Genomic DNA, 21574 nt, shown 5'->3' with positions numbered 1-21574 from the left:
CAGTTCTAGTTAGGGTTTCACACTGCGAAGCTTGTGTGAAACACTATTGTTTTTGTTAAAATTATTATTCTTATTATTATTATTCTTCTTTTGTTTTGAGTAGATCTCAGCAACTACTTGTCGCATCGTTACGATTTCTTCGGTTTTACTGGGAAAGTGGGTGTGACTTAGAGGATAAAGCTATTTTGAACGTTCTGCGACAATGCGAAATGTCCGAAATCACCGAAGTTATCGTTTTTACAAATATTGCGGTAATTTTAACAATAATCATGGGATTTTAACTTTCGATACATTTTGGCATAGCTGGAGACAGGGCACATAGCTGCGCTACTTTCGATTTTTGATTTTCAGCAAAAATTCGAAGATATTAGGCGCCAAATTTCGGAAATTTAAAATTTTACAAAAAACTTTTTTATTGATGAATATTTTTTACTCGTGTTGTGCACAGAATTAAAGAGTCATCTGACTTGCGCAAAAATGTTAAAAATTTTTGTCTCAGTAATTTTCCTTGGCCTCCATTGGCTAATTCAGTTTTTCAGTCCTAGCTTAATTTTTTATTGTTCGATTTGTATAAAACAAAGTTCATATGCTTCGTTGTCTCAATTGTCATTTTTTTTATTACCAAAAGTGTTATCTGTCGGCACCGGAAGTGGCATAATTTTACCAAAAACTACAATTTTGACAGTTAGGTACCATTTTTTGAAAACAAATATTATTTTTTTGAAAAATTATATGACTCAAAGAGTGTGTCCTTTAAAGGCGCAAAAAATGTCGGAAGCAGTTTTTTTAATTTCTTTTTCATTTTCTAGCAAATTGGATTAAGAGGTGAAAAAAGGCGTAAAATTGACCTATTTACAACTCATTCAGGCTTTTCAGATTTTAAAATATTTTTACGTAACTTTTATAAACTTGTAGCTATAATCCATACGAAGAGAATGTATGTGAAAATTAGTTTGTAATATAAGCAGTTGCCGAGAAATAGGCAATTTTGCATGAGTCACTTTTCACGTAATTTTGGCTGTAAAAGAATCAATTATTATTCGATTTTCAATTTTCTTTCGCCATTGGATGCCTAATGCCATAGTGGACTATGTCAAACCATTTTACCCCTTGCGCTGCCACCGGAAATGACGTCATTTGCTCAAAACTTAAATTTTAGCCTTCAAAAAACAATATTTTATTCAAATGATTCGTATTTGTTATTTTTTTCAAATTATGATATTTGATTCTATTGATCAAATAGATTGAACCCATACGATCATACAGATACCACAAAATGGTTTCTAACTTGTACGGTTGCAGAGAAATGGGCGATTTTCCTTAAGTCACTTTTCAAGGTTTTTGGTCTATAAAAGTGTCAGTTATTATTCGATTTTCATAAAATTTTCACCATATGATATCTTGTGTCATTTATGATTTCATAGAACTAATTTAACATTTTCATTATCACCGGAAGTAACGTCATTTTGGCAAAAACTGTATTTTTAGCCTTCAAAACAGATATTTTTTTCAAATGAGTCTTATTTGTATTGTTTTTAAAATTATGATATTTGATTCCAATCAGCAAATAGATTGAACCCATACGATCATACAGATACCAGAAAATGGTTTCTAACTTGTACGGTTGCAGAGAAATAGGCGATTTTCTACAAGTCACTTTTCAAGGTTTTTGGTCTATAAAAGTGGCAATTGTTATTCGATTTACATACAATTTTCACCATGTGATGCCCTATGTCATTTCTGATTTCATAAAAGTAATTGAACATTTTCATTATCACCGGAAGTACAGTACACTTACATGTAACAAATGTATAAAATGAATTGATATTGCTGGATTTTGTTGATTCGGCGTCCATTTTATTTGATGTGTGCAATGCTTATGTGGAAACCTGTTTAATGGTTTCATTGGTACGGGAAGTAACATGTTTAGGGTAAAGTGGCACCGGTGAAACCCGTCATTACTGCATCGCAGTTCTAGTTATTAGGGTTTTACACTGCGTAGCTTGTGTGAAACACTATTGTTTTTGTTAAAATTATTATTCTTATTATTATTATTCTTCTTTTGTTTTGAGTAGATCTCAGCAACTGATTGTCGGATCGTTACGATTTCTTCGGTTTTATCGGAAAAGTGGGTGTGACTTAGAGGATAAAGCTATTTTGAACGTTCTGCGACAATGCGAAATGTCCGAAATCACCGAAGCTATCGTTTTTAGAAATATTGCAGTAATTTTAACAATAATCATTGGATTTTAACTTTCGATGCATTTTGGCATAGCCGGAGACGGGGCACATAGCTACGCTACTTTTGATTTTTGATTTTCGGCAAATCTTCGCAGATATTAGGCGCTAAATTTAGAAAATTTAAATTTTTACAAAAAACTTTTTTATTTATGAATATTTTTTAGTCGTGTTTTACACAAATATAACGAGCCCTCTGACTTGGGCAAAAATGTGAAAATTTTTTGTCTCGGTAATTTTCCTTGGCCCCCATTGGCTAATTCAGTTTTTCAGTCCTAGATTAATTATTTATTGTTCGATTTGTATAAAACAAAGTTACCAATAGTGTTATCTGTCGGCACCGGAAGTGGCGTAAATTGACAAAAAACTACAATTTTGACAGTTAGGTACCATTTTTCGAAAGCAAATATTATTGTTTTCAAATCTGGTATAACTGAAATTGTGCGCCCTTTAAAGGCGCACAAAATGTTGGGACCAGTTTTTTTAATTTCGATTCCGTTTTCGGGCTATTTCGATTAAAAGGTGAAAAAAGGTGTAAAATTAAGCTATTTACAACCCATCCAGCGTTTTCATATTTTAAAATATTACTTCGTAACTTTCATAAACTCGTAGCAATAATCTATACGGAGAGAATGTATGTGAAAATTAATTTGTAATATGCGCAGTTGCCGAGAAATGGGCAATTTTGCATGAGTCACTTTTTACGCTAGTTTGCCTGTAAAAGAGTCAATTATTATTCGATTTTCATAAAAGTGACACCATTTGATGTGTAATGTCAATTTTAACTAGGTCAAACCAAATTAACCCTTTCAATATCACCGGAAATGACGTAATTTGGGCAAAAATTGTATTTATAGCCTTCGAAACCAGTAATTTATTCAAATGAGTCATATTTGTTATTTGTTTAAAATTTTGATATTTGATTCAAATCAACTAATACAATGACCCCTTACGATCATATAGATATCACAAAATGGTTTCTAACTTGTTCAGTTGCGGAGAAATAAGCAATTTTCAACAGGTCACTTTTTAAGGTTTTTTGTCAATAAAAGTCTCAATTATTATTCGATTTTCATGAAATTTTCACTGTGTGATACATAATGCCATTTACGATTTCATACAAGTAATTTCAGATTTTCATTATCACCGGAAGTAACGTCATTTTGGCAAAAACTGTATTTTTAGCCTTCAAAACAGATATTTTATTCAAATGAATCAGATTTGTAATGTTTTTAAAATTATGATATTTGATTCCAATCAACAAATAGAATGAACTCCTTCGATCATACAGATACCTCAAAATGGTTTCTAACTTGTACGGTTGCAGAGAAATAGGCGATTTTCTACAAGTCATTTTTCAAGGTTTTTGGTCTATAAAGGTGGCAATTATTATAGGATTTACATAAAATTTTCACCATGTGATCATGCTATTTCTGATTTCATAAACCAATTTAACATTTTCATTATCACCGGAAGTAATGTAATTTTGACAGGATCACTGACATGTAGCAAATGAATTGATTGCTGGATTTGGTTGTTTCTGCGTCCATTTTATTTCATGTGTGCAATGCTTATGTGGAAACCTGTTTAACGGTTTCATTGGTACCGGAAGTGACATAAGTTCAAGGGTAACGTGGCACCGGTGAAACCCGTCATTACTGCTTCGCAGTTCTAGTTCTTATTATTATTATTCTTCTTTTGTTTTGAGTAGATCTCAGCAACTGATTGTCGGATCGTTACGATTTCTTCGGTTTTATCGGAAAAGTGGGTGTGACTTAGAGGATAAAGCTATTTTGAACGTTCTGCGACAATGCGAAATGTCCGAAATCACCGAAGCTATCGTTTTTAGAAATATTGCAGTAATTTTAACAATAATCATTGGATTTTAACTTTCGATGCATTTTGGCATAGCCGGAGACGGGGCACATAGCTACGCTACTTTTGATTTTTGATTTTCGGCAAATCTTCGCAGATATTAGGCGCTAAATTTAGAAAATTTAAATTTTTACAAAAAACTTTTTTATTTATGAATATTTTTTAGTCGTGTTTTACACAAATATAACGAGTCCTCTGACTTGGGCAAAAATGTGAAAATTTTTTGTCTCGGTAATTTTCCTTGGTCCCCATTGGCTAATTCAGTTTTTCAGTCCTAGATTAATTATTTATTGTTCGATTTGTATAAAACAAAGTTCATATGCCCCGTTGTCTCAATTGTCATTTTTTTTGTTACCAATAGTGTTATCTGTCGGCACCGGAAGTGGCGTAAATTGACAAAAAACTACAATTTTGACAGTTAGGTACCATTTTTCGAAAGCAAATATTATTTTTTTCAAATCTGGTATAACTGAAATTGTGCGCCCTTTAAAGGCGCACAAAATGTTGGGACCATTTTTTTTAATTTCGATTCCGTTTTCGGGCTATTTCGATTAAAAGGTGAAAAAAGGTGTGAAATTAAGCTATTTACAACCCATCCAGCGTTTTCATATTTTAAAATATTACTTCGTAACTTTCATAAACTCGTAGCAATAATCTATACGGAGAGAATGTATGTGAAAATTAATTTGTAATATGCGCAGTTGCCGAGAAATGGGCAATTTTGCATGAGTCACTTTTTACGCTAGTTTGCCGGTAAAAGAGTCAATTATTATTCGATTTTCATAAAAGTGACACCATTTGATGTGTAATGTCAATTTTAACTAGATCAAACCAATTTAACATTTTCAATATCACCGGAAATGACGTAATTTGGGCAAAAATTGTATTTATAGCCTTCGAAACCAGTAATTTATTCAAATGAGTCATATTTGTTTTTTGTTTAAAATTTTGATATTTGATTCAAATCAACTAATACAATGAACCCTTACGATCATATAGATATCACAAAATGGTTTCTAACTTGTTCAGTTGCGGAGAAATAGGCAATTTTCAACAGGTCACTTTTTAAGGTTTTTTTGTCAATAAAAGTGTCAATTATTATTCGATTTTCATGAAATTTTCACTGTGTGATACATAATGCCATTTACGATATCATACAAGTAATTTAAGATTTTCATTATCACCGGAAGTAACGTCATTTTGGCAAAAACTGTATTTTAAGCCTTCAAAACAGATATTTTATTCAAATGAAACAGATTTATAATGTTTTTAAAATTATGATATTTGATTCCAATCAACAAATAGAATGAACTAATTCGATCATACAGATACCTCAAAATGGTTTCTAACTTGTACGGTTGCAGAGAAATAGGCGATTTTCTACAAGTCATTTTTCAAGGTTTTTGGTCTATAAAGGTGGCAATTATTATAGGATTTACATAAAATTTTCACCATGTGATGATGCTATTTCTGATTTCATAAACCAATTTAACATTTTCATTATCACCGGAAGTAATGTAATTTTGACAGGATCACTGACATGTAGCAAATGAATTGATTGCTGGATTTGGTTGTTTCTGCGTCCATTTTATTTCATGTGTGCAATGCTTATGTGGAAACCTGTTTAACGGTTTCATTGGTACCGGAAGTGACATAAGTTCAAGGGTAACGTGGCACCGGTGAAACCCGTCATTACTGCTTCGCAGTTCTAGTTCTTATTATTATTAGGGTTTCACACTGCGTAGCTTGTGTGAAACACTATTGTTTTTGTTAAAATTATTATTCTTATTATTATTATTATTCTTCTTTTGTTTTGAGTAGATCTCAGCAACTGATTGTCGGATCGTTACGATTTCTTCAGTTTTACTGAAAAAGTGGGTGTGACTTAGAGGATAAAGCTATTTTGAACGTTCTGCGACAATGCGAAATGTCCGAAATCACCGAAGCTATCGTTTTTAGAAATATTGCAGTAATTTTAACAATAATCATTGGATTTTAACTTTCGATGCATTTTGGCATAGCCGGAGACGGGGCACATAGCTACGCTACTTTTGATTTTTGATTTTTGGCAAATCTTCGCAGATATTAGGCGCTAAATTTAGAAAATTTAAATTTTTACAAAAAACTTTTTTATTTATGAATATTTTTTAGTCGTGTTTTACACAAATATAACGAGTCCTCTGACTTGGGCAAAAATGTGAAAAATTTTTGTCTCGGTAATTTTCCTTGGCCCCAATTGGCTAATTCAGTTTTTCAGTCCTAGATTAATTATTTATTGTTCGATTTGTATAAAACAAAGTTCATATGCTCCGTTGTCTCAATTGTCATTTTTTTTGTTACCAATAGTGTTATCTGTCGGCACCGGAAGTGGCGTAAATTGACAAAAAACTACAATTTTGACAGTTAGGTACCATTTTTCGAAAGCAAATATTATTTTTTTCAAATCTGGTATAACTGAAATTGTGCGCCCTTTAAAGGCGCACAAAATGTTGGAACCAGTTTTTTTAATTTCGATTCCGTTTTCGGGCTATTTCGATTAAAAGGTGAAAAAAGGTGTAAAATTAAGCTATTTACAACCCATCCAGCGTTTTCATATTTTAAAATATTACTTCGTAACTTTCATAAACTCGTAGCAATAATCTATACGGAGAGAATGTATGTGAAAATTAATTTGTAATATGCGCAGTTGCCGAGAAATGGGCAATTTTGCATGAGTCACTTTTTACGCTAGTTTGCCTGTAAAAGAGTCAATTATTATTCGATTTTCATAAAAGTGACACCATTTGATGTGTAATGTCAATTTTAACTAGGTCAAACCAATTTAACATTTTCAATATCACCGGAAATGACGTAATTTGGGCAAAAATTGTATTTATAGCCTTCGAAACCAGTAATTTATTCAAATGAGTCATATTTGTTATTTGTTTAAAATTTTGATATTTGATTCAAATGAACTAATACAATGAACCCTTACGATCATATAGATATCACAAAATGGTTTCTAACTTGTTCAGTTGCGGAGAAATAGGCAATTTTCAACAGGTCACTTTTTAAGGTTTTTTGTCAATAAAAGTGTCAATTATTATTCGATTTTCATGAAATTTTCATTGTGTGATACCTAATGCCATTTACGATTTCATACAAGTAATTTAAGATTTTCATTATCACCGGAAGTAACGTCATTTTGGCAAAAACTGTATTTTTAGCCTTCAAAACAGATATTTTATTCAAATGAATCAGATTTGTAATGTTTTTAAAATTATGATATTTGATTCCAATCAACAAATAGAATGAACTCATTCGATCATACAGATACCTCAAAATGGTTTCTAACTTGTACGGTTGCAGAGAAATAGGCGATTTTCTACAAGTCATTTTTCAAGGTTTTTGGTCTATAAAGGTGGCAACTATTATAGGATTTACATAAAATTTTCACCATGTGATGATACTATTTCTGATTTCATAAACCAATTTAACATTTTCATTATCACCGGAAGTAATGTAATTTTGGTACCGGAAGTGACATAAGTTCAAGGGTAACGTGGCACCGGTGAAACCCGTCATTACTGCTTCGCAGTTCTAGTTATTATTATTCTTCTTTTGTTTTGAGTAGATCTCAGCAACTGATTGTCGGATCGTTACGATTTCTTCGATTTTATCGGAAAAGTGGGTGTGACTTAGAGGATAAAGCTATTTTGAACGTTCTGCGACAATGCGAAATGTCCGAAATCACCGAAGCTATCGTTTTTAGAAATATTGCAGTAATTTTAACAATAATCATTGGATTTTAACTTTCGATGCATTTTGGCATAGCCGGAGACGGGGCACATAGCTACGCTACTTTTGATTTTTGATTTTCGGCAAATCTTCGCAGATATTAGGCGCTAAATTTAGAAAATTTAAATTTTTACAAAAAACTTTTTTATTTATGAATATTTTTTAGTCGTGTTTTACACAAATATAACGAGTCCTGTGACTTGGGCAAAAATGTGAAAATTTTTTGTCTCGGTAATTTTCCTTGGCCCCCATTGGCTAATTCAGTTTTTCAGTCCTAGATTTATTATTGATTGTTCGATTTGTATAAAACAAAGTTCATATGCTCCGTTGTCTCAATTGTCATTTTTTTTGTTACCAATAGTGTTATCTGTCGGCACCGGAAGTGGCGTAAATTGACAAAAAACTACAATTTTGACAGTTAGGTACCATTTTTCGAAAGCAAATAATATTTTTTTCAAATCTGGTATAACTGAAATTGTGCGCCCTTTAAAGGCGCACAAAATGTTGGGACCAGTTTTTTAAATTTCGATTCCGTTTTCGGGCTATTTCGATTGAAAGGTGAAAAAAGGTGTAAAATTAAGCTATTTACAACCCATCCAGCGTTTTCATATTTTAAAATATCACTTCGTAACTTTCATAAATTCGTAGCAATAATCTATACGGAGAGAATGTATGTGAAAATTAATTTGTAATATGCGCAGTTGCCGAGAAATGGGCAATTATGCAGGAGTCACTTTTTACGCTAGTTTGCCTGTAAAAGAGTCAATTATTATTCGATTTTCATAAAAGTGACACCATTTGATGTGTAATGTCAATTTTAACTAGGTCAAACCAATTTAACATTTTCAATATCACCGGAAATGACGTAATTTGGGCAAAAATTGTATTTATAGCCTTCGAAACCAGTAATTTATTCAAATGAGTCATATTTGTTATTTGTTTAAAATTTTGATATTTGATTCAAATCAACTAATACAATGAACCCTTACGATTATATAGATATCACAAAATGGTTTCTAACTTGTTCAGTTGCGGAGAAATAGGCAATTTTCAACAGGTCACTTTTTAAGGTTTTTTGTCAATAAAAGTGTCAATTATTATTCGATTTTCATGAAATTTTCACTGTGTGATACATAATGCCATTTACGATTTCATACAAGTAATTTAAGATCTTCATTATCATCGGAAGTAACGTCATTTTGGCAAAAACTGTATTTTTAGCCTTCAAAACAGATATTTTATTCAAATGAATCAGATTTGTAATGATATTTGATTCCAATCAACAAATAGAATGAACTCATTCGATCATACAGATACCTCAAAATGGTTTCTAACTTGTACGGTTGCAGAGAAATAGGCGATTTTCTACAAGTCATTTTTCAAGGTTTTTGGTCTATAAAGGTGGCAATTATTATAGGATTTACATAAAATTTTCACCATGTGATGATGCTATTTCTGATTTCATAAACCAATTTAACATTTTCATTATCACCGGAAGTAATGTAATTTTGACAGGATCACTGACATGTAGCAAATGAATTGATTGCTGGATTTGGTTGTTTATTTCATGTGTGCAATGCTTATGTGGAAACCTGTTTAACGGTTTCATTGGTACCGTAAGTGACATAAGTTCAAGGGTAACGTGGCACCGGTGAAACCCGTCATTACTGCTTCGCAGTTCTAGTTCTTATTATTATTATTCTTCTTTTGTTTTGAGTAGATCTCAGCAACTGATTGTCGGATCGTTACGATTTCTTCGATTTTATCGGAAAAGTGGGTGTGACTTAGAGGATAAAGCTATTTTGAACGTTCTGCGACAATGCGAAATGTCCGAAATCACCGAAGCTATCGTTTTTAGAAATATTGCAGTAATTTTAACAATAATCATTGGATTTTAACTTTCGATGCATTTTGGCATAGCCGGAGACAGGGCACATAGCTACGCTACTTTTGATTTTTGATTTTCGGCAAATCTTCGCAGATATTAGGCGCTAAATTTAGAAAATTTAAATTTTTACAAAAAACTTTTTTATTTATGAATATTTTTTAGTCGTGTTTTACACAAATATAACGAGTCCTGTGACTTGGGCAAAAATGTGAAAATTTTTTGTCTCGGTAATTTTCCTTGGCCCCCATTGGCTAATTCAGTTTTTCAGTCCTAGATTTATTATTGATTGTTCGATTTGTATAAAACAAAGTTCATATGCTCCGTTGTCTCAATTGTCATTTTTTTTGTTACCAATAGTGTTATCTGTCGGCACCGGAAGTGGCGTAAATTGACAAAAAACTACAATTTTGACAGTTAGGTACCATTTTTCGAAAGCAAATAATATTTTTTTCAAATCTGGTATAACTGAAATTGTGCGCCCTTTAAAGGCGCACAAAATGTTGGGACCAGTTTTTTAAATTTCGATTCCGTTTTCGGGCTATTTCGATTGAAAGGTGAAAAAAGGTGTAAAATTAAGCTATTTACAACCCATCCAGCGTTTTCATATTTTAAAATATCACTTCGTAACTTTCATAAATTCGTAGCAATAATCTATACGGAGAGAATGTATGTGAAAATTAATTTGTAATATGCGCAGTTGCCGAGAAATGGGCAATTATGCATGAGTCACTTTTTACGCTAGTTTGCCTGTAAAAGAGTCAATTATTATTCGATTTTCATAAAAGTGACACCATTTGATGTGTAATGTCAATTTTAACTAGGTCAAACCAATTTAACATTTTCAATATCACCGGAAATGACGTAATTTGGGCAAAAATTGTATTTATAGCCTTCGAAACCAGTAATTTATTCAAATGAGTCATATTTGTTATTTGTTTAAAATTTTGATATTTGATTCAAATCAACTAATACAATGAACCCTTACGATTATATAGATATCACAAAATGGTTTCTAACTTGTTCAGTTGCGGAGAAATAGGCAATTTTCAACAGGTCACTTTTTAAGGTTTTTTGTCAATAAAAGTGTCAATTATTATTCGATTTTCATGAAATTTTCACTGTGTGATACATAATGCCATTTACGATTTCATACAAGTAATTTAAGATCTTCATTATCATCGGAAGTAACGTCATTTTGGCAAAAACTGTATTTTTAGCCTTCAAAACAGATATTTTATTCAAATGAATCAGATTTGTAATGATATTTGATTCCAATCAACAAATAGAATGAACTCATTCGATCATACAGATACCTCAAAATGGTTTCTAACTTGTACGGTTGCAGAGAAATAGGCGATTTTCTACAAGTCATTTTTCAAGGTTTTTGGTCTATAAAGGTGGCAATTATTATAGGATTTACATAAAATTTTCACCATGTGATGATGCTATTTCTGATTTCATAAACCAATTTAACATTTTCATTATCACCGGAAGTAATGTAATTTTGACAGGATCACTGACATGTAGCAAATGAATTAATTGCTGGATTTGGTTGTTTATTTCATGTGTGCAATGCTTATGTGGAAACCTGTTTAACGGTTTCATTGGTACCGTAAGTGACATAAGTTCAAGGGTAACGTGGCACCGGTGAAACCCGTCATTACTGCTTCGCAGTTCTAGTTCTTATTATTATTATTCTTCTTTTGTTTTGAGTAGATCTCAGCAACTGATTGTCGGATCGTTACGATTTCTTCGATTTTATCGGAAAAGTGGGTGTGACTTAGAGGATAAAGCTATTTTGAACGTTCTGCGACAATGCGAAATGTCCGAAATCACCGAAGCTATCGTTTTTAGAAATATTGCAGTAATTTTAACAATAATCATTGGATTTTAACTTTCGATGCATTTTGGCATAGCCGGAGACAGGGCACATAGCTACGCTACTTTTGATTTTTGATTTTCGGCAAATCTTCGCAGATATTAGGCGCTAAATTTAGAAAATTTAAATTTTTACAAAAAACTTTTTTATTTATGAATATTTTTTAGTCGTGTTTTACACAAATATAACGAGTCCTGTGACTTGGGCAAAAATGTGAAAATTTTTTGTCTCGGTAATTTTCCTTGGCCCCCATTGGCTAATTCAGTTTTTCAGTCCTAGATTTATTATTGATTGTTCGATTTGTATAAAACAAAGTTCATATGCTCCGTTGTCTCAATTGTCATTTTTTTTGTTACCAATAGTGTTATCTGTCGGCACCGGAAGTGGCGTAAATTGACAAAAAACTACAATTTTGACAGTTAGGTACCATTTTTCGAAAGCAAATAATATTTTTTTCAAATCTGGTATAACTGAAATTGTGCGCCCTTTAAAGGCGCACAAAATGTTGGGACCAGTTTTTTAAATTTCGATTCCGTTTTCGGGCTATTTCGATTGAAAGGTGAAAAAAGGTGTAAAATTAAGCTATTTACAACCCATCCAGCGTTTTCATATTTTAAAATATCACTTCGTAACTTTCATAAATTCGTAGCAATAATCTATACGGAGAGAATGTATGTGAAAATTAATTTGTAATATGCGCAGTTGCCGAGAAATGGGCAATTATGCATGAGTCACTTTTTACGCTAGTTTGCCTGTAAAAGAGTCAATTATTATTCGATTTTCATAAAAGTGACACCATTTGATGTGTAATGTCAATTTTAACTAGGTCAAACCAATTTAACATTTTCAATATCACCGGAAATGACGTAATTTGGGCAAAAATTGTATTTATAGCCTTCGAAACCAGTAATTTATTCAAATGAGTCATATTTGTTATTTGTTTAAAATTTTGATATTTGATTCAAATCAACTAATACAATGAACCCTTACGATTATATAGATATCACAAAATGGTTTCTAACTTGTTCAGTTGCGGAGAAATAGGCAATTTTCAACAGGTCACTTTTTAAGGTTTTTTGTCAATAAAAGTGTCAATTATTATTCGATTTTCATGAAATTTTCACTGTGTGATACATAATGCCATTTACGATTTCATACAAGTAATTTAAGATCTTCATTATCATCGGAAGTAACGTCATTTTGGCAAAAACTGTATTTTTAGCCTTCAAAACAGATATTTTATTCAAATGAATCAGATTTGTAATGATATTTGATTCCAATCAACAAATAGAATGAACTCATTCGATCATACAGATACCTCAAAATGGTTTCTAACTTGTACGGTTGCAGAGAAATAGGCGATTTTCTACAAGTCATTTTTCAAGGTTTTTGGTCTATAAAGGTGGCAATTATTATAGGATTTACATAAAATTTTCACCATGTGATGATGCTATTTCTGATTTCATAAACCAATTTAACATTTTCATTATCACCGGAAGTAATGTAATTTTGACAGGATCACTGACATGTAGCAAATGAATTAATTGCTGGATTTGGTTGTTTATTTCATGTGTGCAATGCTTATGTGGAAACCTGTTTAACGGTTTCATTGGTACCGTAAGTGACATAAGTTCAAGGGTAACGTGGCACCGGTGAAACCCGTCATTACTGCTTCGCAGTTCTAGTTCTTATTATTATTATTCTTCTTTTGTTTTGAGTAGATCTCAGCAACTGATTGTCGGATCGTTACGATTTCTTCGATTTTATCGGAAAAGTGGGTGTGACTTAGAGGATAAAGCTATTTTGAACGTTCTGCGACAATGCGAAATGTCCGAAATCACCGAAGCTATCGTTTTTAGAAATATTGCAGTAATTTTAACAATAATCATTGGATTTTAACTTTCGATGCATTTTGGCATAGCCGGAGACGGGGCACATAGCTACGCTACTTTTGATTTTTGATTTTCGGCAAATCTTCGCAGATATTAGGCGCTAAATTTAGAAAATTTAAATTTTTACAAAAAACTTTTTTATTTATGAATATTTTTTAGTCGTGTTTTACACAAATATAACGAGTCCTGTGACTTGGGCAAAAATGTGAAAATTTTTTGTCTCGGTAATTTTCCTTGGCCCCCATTGGCTAATTCAGTTTTTCAGTCCTAGATTTATTATTGATTGTTCGATTTGTATAAAACAAAGTTCATATGCTCCGTTGTCTCAATTGTCATTTTTTTTGTTACCAATAGTGTTATCTGTCGGCACCGGAAGTGGCGTAAATTGACAAAAAACTACAATTTTGACAGTTAGGTACCATTTTTCGAAAGCAAATAATATTTTTTTCAAATCTGGTATAACTGAAATTGTGCGCCCTTTAAAGGCGCACAGAATGTTGGGACCAGTTTTTTAAATTTCGATTCCGTTTTCGGGCTATTTCGATTGAAAGGTGAAAAAAGGTGTAAAATTAAGCTATTTACAACCCATCCAGCGTTTTCATATTTTAAAATATCACTTCGTAACTTTCATAAATTCGTAGCAATAATCTATACGGAGAGAATGTATGTGAAAATTAATTTGTAATATGCGCAGTTGCCGAGAAATGGGCAATTATGCATGAGTCACTTTTTACGCTAGTTTGCCTGTAAAAGAGTCAATTATTATTCGATTTTCATAAAAGTTACACCATTTGATGTGTAATGTCAATTTTAACTAGGTCAAACCAATTTAACATTTTCAATATCACCGGAAATGACGTAATTTGGGCAAAAATTGTATTTATAGCCTTCGAAACCAGTAATTTATTCAAATGAGTCATATTTGTTATTTGTTTAAAATTTTGATATTTGATTCAAATCAACTAATACAATGAACCCTTACGATTATATAGATATCACAAAATGGTTTCTAACTTGTTCAGTTGCGGAGAAATAGGCAATTTTCAACAGGTCACTTTTTAAGGTTTTTTGTCAATAAAAGTGTCAATTATTATTCGATTTTCATGAAATTTTCACTGTGTGATACATAATGCCATTTACGATTTCATACAAGTAATTTAAGATCTTCATTATCATCGGAAGTAACGTCATTTTGGCAAAAACTGTATTTTTAGCCTTCAAAACAGATATTTTATTCAAATGAATCAGATTTGTAATGATATTTGATTCCAATCAACAAATAGAATGAACTCATTCGATCATACAGATACCTCAAAATGGTTTCTAACTTGTACGGTTGCAGAGAAATAGGCGATTTTCTACAAGTCATTTTTCAAGGTTTTTGGTCTATAAAGGTGGCAATTATTATAGGATTTACATAAAATTTTCACCATGTGATGATGCTATTTCTGATTTCATAAACCAATTTAACATTTTCATTATCACCGGAAGTAATCTAATTTTGACAGGATCACTGACATGTAGCAAATGAATTGATTGCTGGATTTGGTTGTTTCTGCGTCCATTTTATTTCATGTGTGCAATGCTTATGTGGAAACCTGTTTAACGGTTTCATTGGTACCGGAAGTGACATAAGTTCAAGGGTAACGTGGCACCGGTGAAACCCGTCATTACTGCTTCGCAGTTCTAGTTAGGGTTTCACACTGCGTAGCTTGTGTGAAACACTATTGTTTTTGTTAAAATTATTATTCTTATTATTATTATTATTCTTCTTTTGTTTTGAGTAGATCTCAGCAACTGATTGTCGGATCGTTACGATTTCTTCGGTTTTATCGGAAAAGTGGAAGTGGGTGTGACTTAGAGGATAAAGCTATTTTGAACGTTCTGCGACAATGCGAAATGTCCGAAATCACCGAAGCTATCGTTTTTAGAAATATTGCAGTAATTTTAACAATAATCATTGGATTTTAACTTTCGATGCATTTTGGCATAGCCGGAGACGGGGCACATAGCTACGCTACTTTTGATTTTTGATTTTCGGCAAATCTTCGCAGATATTAGGCGCTAAATTTAGAAAATTTAAATTTTTACAAAAAACTTTTTTATTTATGAATATTTTTTAGTCGTGTTTTACACAAATATAACGAGTCCTCTGACTTGGGCAAAAATGTGAAAAATTTTTGTCTCGGTAATTTTCCTTGGCCCCAATTGGCTAATTCAGTTTTTCAGTCCTAGATTAATTATTTATTGTTCGATTTGTATAAAACAAAGTTCATATGCTCCGTTGTCTCAATTGTCATTTTTTTTGTTACCAATAGTGTTATCTGTCGGCACCGGAAGTGGCGTAAATTGACAAAAAACTACAATTTTGACAGTTAGGTACCATTTTTCGAAAGCAAATATTATTTTTTTCAAATCTGGTATAACTGAAATTGTGCGCCCTTTAAAGGCGCACAAAATGTTGGAACCAGTTTTTTTAATTTCGATTCCGTTTTCGGGCTATTTCGATTAAAAGGTGAAAAAAGGTGTAAAATTAAGCTATTTACAACCCATCCAGCGTTTTCATATTTTAAAATATTACTTCGTAACTTTCATAAACTCGTAGCAATAATCTATACGGAGAGAATGTATGTGAAAATTAATTTGTAATATGCGCAGTTGCCGAGAAATGGGCAATTTTGCATGAGTCACTTTTTACGCTAGTTTGCCTGTAAAAGAGTCAATTATTATTCGATTTTCATAAAAGTGACACCATTTGATGTGTAATGTCAATTTTAACTAGGTCAAACCAATTTAACATTTTCAATATCACCGGAAATGACGTAATTTGGGCAAAAATTGTATTTATAGCCTTCGAAACCAGTAATTTATTCAAATGAGTCATATTTGTTATTTGTTTAAAATTTTGATATTTGATTCAAATGAACTAATACAATGAACCCTTACGATCATATAGATATCACAAAATGGTTTCTAACTTGTTCAGTTGCGGAGAAATAGGCAATTTTCAACAGGTCACTTTTTAAGGTTTTTTGTCAATAAAAGTGTCAATTATTATTCGATTTTCATGAAATTTTCATTGTGTGATACCTAATGCCATTTACGATTTCATACAAGTAATTTAAGATTTTCATTATCACCGGAAGTAACGTCATTTTGGCAAAAACTGTATTTTTAGCCTTCAAAACAGATATTTTATTCAAATGAATCAGATTTGTAATGTTTTTAAAATTATGATATTTGATTCCAATCAACAAATAGAATGAACTCATTCGATCATACAGATACCTCAAAATGGTTTCTAACTTGTACGGTTGCAGAGAAATAGGCGATTTTCTACAAGTCATTTTTCAAGGTTTTTGGTCTATAAAGGTGGCAACTATTATAGGATTTACATAAAATTTTCACCATGTGATGATGCTATTTCTGATTTCATAAACCAATTTAACATTTTCATTATCACCGGAAGTAATGTAATTTTGGTACCGGAAGTGACATAAGTTCAAGGGTAACGTGGCACCGGTGAAACCCGTCATTACTGCTTCGCAGTTCTAGTTATTATTATTATTATTATTCTTCTTTTGTTTTGAGTAGATCTCAGCAACTACTTGTCGCATCGTTACGATTTCTTCGGTTTTACTGGGAAAGTGGGTGTGACTTAGAGGATAAAGCTATTTTGAACGTTCTGCGACAATGCGAAATGTCCGAAATCACCGAAGTTATCGTTTTTACAAATATTGCGGTAATTTTAACAATAATCATGGGATTTTAACTTTCGATACATTTTGGCATAGCTGGAGACAGGGCACATAGCTGCGCTACTTTCGATTTTTGATTTTCAGCAAAAATTCGAAGATATTAGGCGCCAAATTTCGGAAATTTAAAATTTTACAAAAAACTTTTTTATTGATGAATATTTTTTACTCGTGTTGTGCACAGAATTAAAGAGTCATCTGACTTGCGCAAAAATGTTAAAATTTTTTGTCTCAGTAATTTTCCTTGGCCTCCATTGGCTAATTCAGTTTTTCAGTCCTAGCTTAATTTTTTATTGTTCGATTTGTATAAAACAAAGTTCATATGCTTCGTTGTCTCAATTGTCATTTTTTTTATTACCAAAAGTGTTATCTGTCGGCACCGGAAGTGGCATAATTTTACCAAAAACTACAATTTTGACAGTTAGGTACCATTTTTTGAAAACAAATATTATTTTTTTGAAAAATTATATGACTCAAAGAGTGTGTCCTTTAAAGGCGCAAAAAATGTCGGAAGCAGTTTTTTTAATTTCTTTTTCATTTTCTAGCAAATTGGATTAAGAGGTGAAAAAAGGCGTAAAATTGACCTATTTACAACTCATTCAGGCTTTTCAGATTTTAAAATATTTTTACGTAACTTTTATAAACTTGTAGCTATAATCCATACGAAGAGAATGTATGTGAAAATTAGTTTGTAATATAAGCAGTTGCCGAGAAATAGGCAATTTTGCATGAGTCACTTTTCACGTAATTTTGGCTGTAAAAGAATCAATTATTATTCGATTTTCAATTTTCTTTCGCCATTGGATGCCTAATGCCATAGTGGACTATGTCAAACCATTTTACCCCTTGCGCTGCCACCGGAAATGACGTCATTTGCTCAAAACTTAAATTTTAGCCATCAAAAAACAATATTTTATTCAAATGATTCGTATTTGTTATTTTTTTCAAATTATGATATTTGATTCTATTGATCAAATAGATTGAACCCATCCGATCATACAGATACCACAAAATGGTTTCTAACTTGTACGGTTGCAGAGAAATGGGCGATTTTCCTTAAGTCACTTTTCAAGGTTTTTGGTCTATAAAAGTGTCAGTTATTATTCGATTTTCATAAAATTTTCACCATATGATATCTTGTGTCATTTATGATTTCATAGAACTAATTTAACATTTTCATTATCACCGGAAGTAACGTCATTTTGGCAAAAACTGTATTTTTAGCCTTCAAAACAGATATTTTTTTCAAATGAGTCTTATTTGTATTGTTTTTAAAATTATGATATTTGATTCCAATCAGCAAATAGATTGAACCCATACGATCATACAGATACCAGAAAATGGTTTCTAACTTGTACGGTTGCAGAGAAATAGGCGATTTTCTACAAGTCACTTTTCAAGGTTTTTGGTCTATAAAAGTGGCAATTGTTATTCGATTTACATACAATTTTCACCATGTGATGCCCTATGTCATTTCTGATTTCATAAAAGTAATTGAACATTTTCATTATCACCGGAAGTACAGTACACTTACATGTAACAAATGTATAAAATGAATTGATATTGCTGGATTTTGTTGATTCGGCGTCTATTTTATTTGATGTGTGCAATGCTTATGTGGAAACCTGTTTAATGGTTTCATTGGTACGGGAAGTAACATGTTTAGGGTAAAGTGGCACCGGTGAAACCCGTCATTACTGCATCGCAGTTCTAGTTCTTCTTATTATTATTCTTCTTTTGTTTTGAGTAGATCTCAGCAACTGATTGTCGGATCGTTACGATTTCTTCGGTTTTATCGGAAAAGTGGGTGTGACTTAGAGGATAAAGCTATTTTGAACGTTCTGCGACAATGCGAAATGTCCGAAATCACCGAAGCTATCGTTTTTAGAAATATTGCAGTAATTTTAACAATAATCATTGGATTTTAACTTTCGATGCATTTTGGCATAGCCGGAGACGGGGCACATAGCTACGCTACTTTTGATTTTTGATTTTCGGCAAATCTTCGCAGATATTAGGCGCTAAATTTAGAAAATTTAAATTTTTACAAAAAACTTTTTTATTTATGAATATTTTTTAGTCGTGTTTTACACAAATATAACGAGTCCTCTGACTTGGGCAAAAATGTGAAAAATTTTTGTCTCGGTAATTTTCCTTGGCCCCCATTGGCTAATTCAGTTTTTCAGTCCTAGATTAATTATTTATTGTTCGATTTGTATAAAACAAAGTTCATATGCTCCGTTGTCTCAATTGTCATTTTTTTTGTTATCAATAGTGTTATCTGTCGGCACCGGAAGTGGCGTAAATTGACAAAAAACTACAATTTTGACAGTTAGGTACCATTTTTCGAAAGCAAATATTATTTTTTTCAAATCTGGTATAACTGAAATTGTGCGCCCTTTAAAGGCGCACAAAATGTTGGGACCAGTTTTTTTAATTTCGATTCCGTTTTCGGGCTATTTCGATTAAAAGGTGAAAAAAGGTGTAAAATTAAGCTATTTACAACCCATCCAGCGTTTTCATATTTTAAAATATTACTTCGTAATTTTCATAAACTCGTAGCAATAATCTATACGGAGAGAATGTATGTGAAAATTAATTTGTAATATGCGCAGTTGCCGAGAAATGGGCAATTTTGCATGAGTTACTTTTTACGCTAGTTTGCCTGTAAAAGAGTCAATTATTATTCGATTTTCATAAAAGTGACACCATTTGATGTGTAATTTCAATTTTAACTAGGTCAAACCAATTTAACATTTTCAATATCACCGGAAATGACGTAATTTGGGCAAAAATTGTATTTATAGCCTTCGAAACCAGTAATTTAATCAAATGAGTCATATTTGTTATTTGTTTAAAATTTTGATATTTGATTCAAATCAACTAATACAATGAACCCTTACGATCATATAGATATCACAAAATGGTTTCTAAATTGTTCAGTTGCGGAGAAATAGGCAATTTTCAACAGGTCACTTTTTAAGGTTTTTTGTCAATAAAAGTGTCAATTATTATTCGATTTTCATGAAATTTTCACTGTGTGATACATAATGCCATTTACGATTTCATACAAGTAATTTAAGATTTTCATTATCACCGGAAGTAACGTCATTTTGGCAAAAACTGTATTTTTAGCCTTCAAAACAGATATTTTATTCAAATGAATCAGATTTGTAATGTTTTTAAAATTATGATATTTGATTCCAATCAACAAATAGAATGAACTCATTCGATCATACAGATACCTCAAAATGGTTTCTAACTTGTACGGTTGCAGAGAAATAGGCGATTTTCTACAGGTCATTTTTCAAGGTTTTTGGTCTATAAAGGTGGCAATTATTATAGGATTTACATAAAATTTTCACCATGTGATGATGCTATTTCTGATTTCATAAACCAATTTAACATTTTCATTATCACCGGAAGTAATGTAATTTTGACAGGATCACTGACATGTAGCAAATGAATTGATTGCTGGATTTGGTTGTTTCTGCGTCCATTTTATTTCATGTGTGCAATGCTTATGTGGAAACCTGTTTAACGGTTTCATTGGTACCGGAAGTGACATAAGTTCAAGGGTAACGTGGCACCGGTGAAACCCGTCATTACTGCTTCGCAGTTCTAGTTAATTTTGAAATTGCAAATGCAAAGAGATGTTATCGCCTCTTCCGTATGTGATAGGTATTAGTACTATACACATTATCCTTAAAAGACAATTTTTTAAAATGACCGCAACGATGTTTCGACACTAGAAACCGAAATCGCCTTTTTTGACCTATTTTGACTGCTGGGGCATCTTTCCGTACGTGACAAGGATCAGGATCACCCGGTTTCCTCCCACTGCTAGACCCCTACGCGCAAGCGAATATTTGAAATAAAATTGAACCATACGTTAGTCCCGAAATGACCTAGTTTGTGTCGAGTGGTCGATCAACCCCATTTCGCTCTCTCAATTTTAGCACTCCTAACTCTAAAACTAAATGCAAGGAACGGGCCTATTTACAGAGGTCACAATTTTAACCCTGTAATACCCAGCATATCAGATATGCACACCTACATGATATACATATTATTATAATCCCTATGGGATATTTTAATTATTTACTGTTATAATATGAATTATCACTTATTCCCCGTTAAATAAATATCGGTCACCGGGTGCAGCTGTACAACTTCAAGGACCCTGGCCTCAATTGCATGGGACCAACTCTACATTTTCTGAAATGTCAATAAAAGCCCTGGAATGATTTCATTTAAAAAAGATAATCAG

This window comes from Patella vulgata, chromosome 5, assembly GCF_932274485.2.
Source record: "Patella vulgata chromosome 5, xgPatVulg1.2, whole genome shotgun sequence".
Lineage (NCBI taxonomy): Eukaryota > Metazoa > Mollusca > Gastropoda > Patellidae > Patella > Patella vulgata.
The sequence above is the reverse complement of the archived record's forward strand: the minus strand, read 5'-3'. Positions refer to the sequence as shown.